The sequence below is a fragment of the Micromys minutus genome (assembly GCF_963924665.1).
Source record: "Micromys minutus genome assembly, chromosome: X".
Lineage (NCBI taxonomy): Eukaryota > Metazoa > Chordata > Mammalia > Rodentia > Muridae > Micromys > Micromys minutus.
In genome coordinates this window covers 58,886,690-58,894,127 of record NC_137970.1, presented here as the reverse complement: position 1 = coordinate 58,894,127, position 7,438 = coordinate 58,886,690, and positions in this window count along the sequence as shown.

Here is a 7,438-nt window from a genome sequence, read left to right as displayed (position 1 = left end):
GACAGCACAATTGAAAGGTCTAGAACAAGAGGAAGCAGATACACCCATGAGGGGTAGATGGCAAGAAATAAACAAATTCAGAGCAGATAATGGCTAAGTAGAAACAAACAAACAAACAAAAAAAATTCAAAGGATCAACAAAACCAAGAGCTGGTTCTTTGAGAAAATTAACAAGATTGATAAACCCTTAGCTAGTCTAACTAGAGGGCAAAGAGAGAGTATCTATACCAACAAAATCAGAAAGGAAAGTGGAGACATAACAACTGATACTGAGGGAATTCAAGAAATCATCATATCGACTAAAAAAGTGTATACTCAACAAAGCTGGAAAATCTGGAGGAAATGGAAGAATTCCTAGAAAGATACAAGATACTAAAGTTAAAGCAGGACCAGGTAAACCATCTAAATAATTTCATAACTCCTAAAGTGTTAGAAGCAATGATCAAAATCCTTCCAACCAAAAAAAAAAAAAAAAAAAAAAAAAAAAAAAAGCCCAGGACTAGATGGGTTCAGTGCAGAATTCTATCAGACATTTATTGAAGACAAATAATCTACGAAATATTCCACAAAATACAGACAGATTGAACCCTACCCAACTCATTCCTCCAAGCCACAATAACTCTAATTCCTAAACCACACAAAGACCCTACAAGGAAACAGAAGTTCAGACCAATCTCCCTTATGAACATTGATGCAAAAATACTCAACAAAATCCTTGCAAACCGAATCCAAGAACACATCAAAACGATCATTCACCACAATCAAGTAGGCTTCATCCCTGGGATGTAGAGATGGTTTAATATACAAGAATCCACGAACATAATCCACCCAATAAACAAACTCAAAAACAAATCAAAAACATGTGGTCTTCTCCCTAGATGCTGAGAAAGCCTTTGACAAAATTAAACACCCCTTCTTGTTAAAAGTCTTGGAAATAACAGGAACCCAAGGCCCATACCTAAATATAATAAGAGCAATATACAGCAAACCAATAGCCAACATCAAACTTAACAGTGAGAAACTTGAAGCAATCCCACTAAAATCAGGGACTTGGCAAGGCTGCCCATTCTCCTCTACCTAATCAACATAGTACTGGAAGTCCTGGCCAGAGTAATTAGACAGCAAAAGGAAATTAAAGGGATAAAAATTGTAAAGGAAGAAGTAAAAATGTCACTGTCTGGAGATGATATAATAGTGTATGTAAGTGACCCCCAAAAATTCCACCAGAAAGTTCCTACAGCTGATAAGCAAGTCACGCAAAGTGGCTGGATATAAAATTAACTCAAACAAATCAGTAGCTTTCCTCTACTCAAAGGACAAACATATGAAGAAAGAAATTAGGGAAAAGATACCCTTCACAATAGTCACAAACAATATGAAAACCTCGGTGCAACTCTAACTGAGCAAGCGAAGGACCTGTATGACAAGAACTTCAAACCTCTAAAGAAGGAAATCGAGGAAGATCTCAGAAAATGGAAAGATCTCCTATGCTCATGGATATTAAGGATCAACATTTAAAAAAATGGAAATCTTACCAAAAGCAATCTACAGATTCAGTGCAATCTCCATCAAAATTCCAACCCAGTTTTTCATTGAGTTGGAAAGAGCAATGTGCAATTTCATCTGGAATAACAAAAGACCTAGAATAGCGAAATCCATCCTCAACAACAAGAAAACGTCTGCGGGAATCACTATCCCTGACCTCAAGCTACATTACAAGGCAATTGTGTTTAAAACTGCATGGTATTGGTAAAGAGAAATGCACGTTGATCAATGGAATAGAATAGAAGATCCAGAAATGAACCCTCTCACATATGGTCACTTGAAAAATGGGCTGTAAATATTCAATGCAAAACGGACAGTCTTTTCAACAATCGCTGTTGGTCCAGCTGTCACTCAGCATGCAGAAGAATGAAAATAGATCCTTTAAAATCTCCTTGTAGAAAGCTCAATTGCGAGTGGATCAAAGATCTCCACATTAAATTAAATACACTGAAACTATTAGAAGAGAAATTTAGGAAAACCTTAGAACAGATAGGCACAGGGGAAATTTTCTTGAACAGAACACAAATAGCTTGCGCTCTAAGGTCAAAGATTAATAAATGGGACTTAATGAGATTGCAAAGTTTTTGTAAGGCTAAGGACACTGTCAAGAAAACAAAACAACAGCCAACAGATTTGGTTAAGAGCAATTTTATAGCAATCTACTCACCTGCTGAAATTAGCATCATCTAAATATACTTGTTTAATAGAACTTAAGACAACTCAATAAGAGGAAACCAATACCCACCTAGTACTGGAGACCTATCCAGCTACTCAAAACTAGAGAGGTTCTAGGTCCTTGAGAAGAACTTATTTATTGCCATTTTCTAAAATAATGCAATTTCTAAGTATATTCTAAATACTAATCTTTATATTCACAGATATGTGGCGTCTTCACTCTTCTTTAAGGAGCTTCTTCTTGCAACAGATGAATATACTGAGCATATACAGAACTGGTCAACATGTATAAAATAAGTGACTGTGGAATATCCAACTTTAAGTGATACATTTCTAGTGTGACATTTATTACTAAGATTCAAGGAAAATCAAAGACTAGGGATGAAATGATTTTAAGAGCCAGTGAAATAGAAAGTGTACTGAATAGTCCCTTACACATGACAGACTGATGAACAGTTGATGAACCCATCACATCACAACAATGTGGAGAGTTGAAAAATACTGGCAAAATACCAACAAATATGCCAACATAAATGAAAAAAATTTAACTAAGTTTACCACTAAAATCCTGTAGGGAGAGCAAAAATTTTCTACTCCAGTTATGAATTACCACAGAGCATATCCACTCCAAGTGGTCAGTCCTTGTTATGTGTACATATGACGAACACTAAATGGACTCTGTAGGTTGAATGTACTGTGTGTATGTGTGTGTGTGTGTGTGTGTGTGTGTGTGTGTGTGTGTGTGTGTGTGTGTGTGTATGTGTGTGAAATGAGTTCATGAATTTGAGAGGGAGAAGATTGGCCATAAAAGAAATGGGAGGGGGTAGGTGTTGTTAGGATTCTGTCTAAATTTCACTTCACAGTTACCTGGCAACAGCCAAATATGTTCTGGCTCACGTTACCTGGCACTATAACAGGGACTGCTTGCCCCCTCCTCATTCTCTTTGTTCTTTTGCTTTTACCCCTTTGTTTCTCCTCTCCCTATGCTCTTCCTTCCATTCCCATTCTCTTTCACTCTGTCTCTGTCTCTCTGTCTCTGTCTCTCTGTCTTTGTCTCTCTCTGTCTCTCTGTCTCTCTGTCTCTCTGTCTCTGTCTCTGTCTCTCTGTCTCTGTCTCTGTCTCTGTCTCTCTCTCTCTCTCTCTCTCTCTCTCTCTCTCCCCCTATTTCCCCCTTAACTTCCCCTCCCTATGCTCTGAATAAATTATTCAATAAGTCTATATTATATCATCCTGTGGCTGGTCCCTAATGGGGAAGAGATGATGTCCAACATGGGCCCATTTGAGGCACCCACTTCCACCAAACCTCAGCACACATCCATAGATCATACCCTCCACTATCTTTATCTTTTTCATAATATTAGTGGGAAAACCAGAGATGTATCTTTTCTTTATTGTTTTATAAACACATCAGAAATAATGTAGATGCAGTACCCAGTATATATATTCTCAAAAGAAACTTAAGACTTTTCACAACAAACTATACCTGTTGTGTCATGCACATAATCTAAACATATGGAAAGTCAAGACAGGAAGATTCATGGGATTTTGAAACCAATGTGGGCTACAAAATGAGTTCCAATCCAACTTAGGTAAACTGTAAGTCTAGCTCTCAAACACACAAATACGGGATAATACTGATGCAAGAAAAACACTCAATAGGAGAAAACATTTGCAAAAGTTGTACCAGAAAGGGGAATGGGATATTGAATACAGAGAATTTCTCTTAAAAAGTATGGATTAAACATGCCTGTCTAAATGTCAAAAAAAAAATGATTTTTATGGATAATCTGCTATACTCATAGGATCAGTGCCTAGCCTAATTTTCATTAGGAAGGCTATCTCCAGCAGCTGATAGGCATAGATACAGAGACCCACAGCCAAACATTAGGTGTATCTCTGGAATTATCCAGAAGATGGGGAGGAGAAAAGATTTTAGGAGCCACAGGAATCAAAGACACCAAGAGTACACAGCCCAGAGTATCAACTAAGCAGTGCTTATAGGGGCTCACAAATACTGAATCTGAAACATTAGGACATGCATGTGTCCACACAAGTCTTTCTGCATGCATGCTGTGGTTCTTTAGTTTGGGGTATTTGTTGTACCCCTAATAGTGGAAGTTGGGCTATTTATGACTCCTTTGCCTGCTCTTCAGACTTTTTTTCTCCTACAGAGCTTCCTCATTTACCCTTGACATGAGGTGTTGTTCCTTGTATTATTAAATTTTGTTATGATTTCTGTTAATATTACTAAAAAAACCTGCTTGTTTCTTAACATTAAAGAAGAATAATTAAATTAAATATAAAATTCAACAATAACAAAAAATGATCTATAAGAGGAAACTAACAACAAAGTGATGATGCGAAAACCAAACAAAACAGTAAGTACCACAACAACATCAACAACAACAAACCTTTCAACTTTGAGGATGTTTCAGTTTGAAAGAAGAAGATAAGTTTTCCCTTAAACTCTTTATTTTATGACAAGAGTGATAAAATTTGTATTGGTAAGTTAATAAACATATATGTATATAGTATCAAAGGGAACCTAGCTGACTGAAGCTCAGTAAAGAATAAGGTCTTCAGTCATCATCTCAATTCACATGACCAATGACCAAATAAAGATATTAATAAATATATGTGTACTACCAAGGAATAAATAACGTTGTCTTCTTTTAAAGTAAAAAAAAAAGTATATGAACAATTTATTTGGATATTGGAAGAATTCACAAAAGGAGAATCTCAATGGATGGGAATAAAGAATGTGTGTGTGTGTGTGTGTGTGTGAGAGAGAGAGAGAGAGAGAGAGAGAGAGAGAGAGAGAGAGAGAGAGAGAGAGAGAGAGAGAGAGAGAGAGAGAGAGAGAGAGAGAGAGAGAGAGAGAGAGAGAGAGAGAGAGAGAGAGAGAGAGAGAGAGAGAGAGAGAGAGAGAGAGAGAGAGAGTTTTATTTAGTCATAAAACTATTCTGTTACTTATCACAACATGGATGCTAAATGAAATAAGACAGGTGAAGAAAGCTAAAGACTACATGTTTTCCCTTTTGCCCCAAAGCTGAAGTTCACCTATTGCAATTAAAAAGTAGAAGAGCGTTTACTGGACCCTTACAATCATACAAATGTGCATGTACAAAAAACAGTTGAATCAGAGAGAAAGCTGCTGATATTCTAAGACAGAGGATAACTACTACCTACTACAATTATCCTTAGTAACATAACTGAAAATTTTAAAATATTTACAACATAAAAACATATGAGGTCAAGATGAGCCAGTCGAATTTATCTAATCATTACACACTGTATACTTCTATTGATATTGTAAATGATTTTTTCATTTCCTTGATGAAAGAATGAGATGAGAGCAATACCCAACCTGTGTGAATACATGGCTTGGCTGGGCCCAGAGTGTTTCTAACTATCCCTAGGGCTAGGCCTGGAAGCTTCTAGCATCTATACAATCTAATGTTTTGCAAACCTGGACATTTTAGGCTTCTGCTCCCCACCTCCTTCAAGTATCCTGGACCTAGAATGTTTCAACCTCCAACACTTTGACTGGGTTTTGTGGTGTCAAAACTGTGCCTTTACCAATGTTAACATCCAAATTTAACACTAAAATGTAATCCTGAAAAACAATACTTCGAGTAAATGTGAGAAAAGATACATAAGAAAAGATGTATAAAAGATATATATATATATATTTCTGCACTTTGTTTTTTTTCTATATTTTGAGAATTTCTTAATGTATATTTTGATAGTATTCTTTCATTTCCCTAAACTCCTCCTAGATTGTCCCCTGGAACCTGGAAGAAGTCATTCTTAAAAAAATAAATATTCGGTTTCAAGTTATTACACATAAAGCTGCAATGAATATAGTTGAGTAAACATTTCTGTTGTATAGTCGACCATCCTTTTGGTATATGCCCAGGAATTGTATAGGAGGGTCTTGAGGCAAATTTATTTCCAATTTTCTGAAAAACAAACAGCATGTGGTATCCCAAGTGGTTGTACACTTTTGCAGTCCCACCAGTAATGGAAGAGTGTTCCCATGTTCCACATCTTTGCATCTAAGCATGAGCTGTTACAAGTTTTTGATCACAGAAATTCTAACATGTGTAAGATGAAGCCCCTAAGTCATTTTAATTTGCATTTCCCTTATGGCTAAGGATGTTGAATATTTCTTTAAGTGTTTCCCAGCCATCTGAAAATTTTTTGCTGAGACTTCTCTGTTTAGATATATATATCTATATATCTATATAGCTACATATCTACATATCTACATATCTATATATCTATATGTCTATATATCTATGTATCTATATATCTATATATCTATGTATCTATATATCTATATCTAAATATCTATATCTATATATCTCTATCTATCTATATTTATATCTATATCTATATCCATATATATACTCCATTTTAAAATTGGATTATTTAAATGTTTAATTACTTGAGTTCTTTATATATTTTGGATATTAGCACTCTGTCAAATGTGGAGTTGGGGAAGATTTTTCCCCATTCTGTAGTCTGCTGTTTTGTGCTATTTTCGGTGTCTTTTCCTTTATAGAAGCCTTTGTTTTCATGAAGTCCAATTTATTAATTGTTGATCTTATTGCCTGTGCTATTGGTGTTCTCTACATATATGTTACGGCCGAGTAGCTTGGTGTTCTTGTAAAAATCCTAACACTGGAAGTGGTGGGATTTAGTCTGGGCTCCTCTTCATAGTTATGTGGCAACAGCCAGGCATGCCTGACTCATTATAAAAAAGGATGCTTGCTTCCTCCTCACTCTCTTGCCCTCTTTCTCTGGATCTACCCACTCTCTGTCTACTCCCTCCCCCTCTCTCTACAAGCTCATAGAGAGCTTTCTCTATACCCACCTCCTCACACCCTGAATAAACTCTATTTTATACTATACCATCTTGTGACTGGTACCTCAGGGATGGGAGAGAGATGCCTCAGCATGGGTCCACAAAGGCACCCCTTCCCCCACACCATACTATGCCTCTACCAACATACCCCCTTTCTCTGTTATCTTTTTAAAAACAGAACAAGGAGCTGAGGAGGGGAGGTTTTCCTTGACTGTTTTAGCTACTTGTAGGGCCTCTTACCCCCTACTCTGTTGCCTTGTTCAGTCTTGATGTGATGGTATGCTGTAGGTTTTATTTATTTATTTTTTTCTTATTCTGTGTTTGGATAATGTCTCTGGGAGGCCATT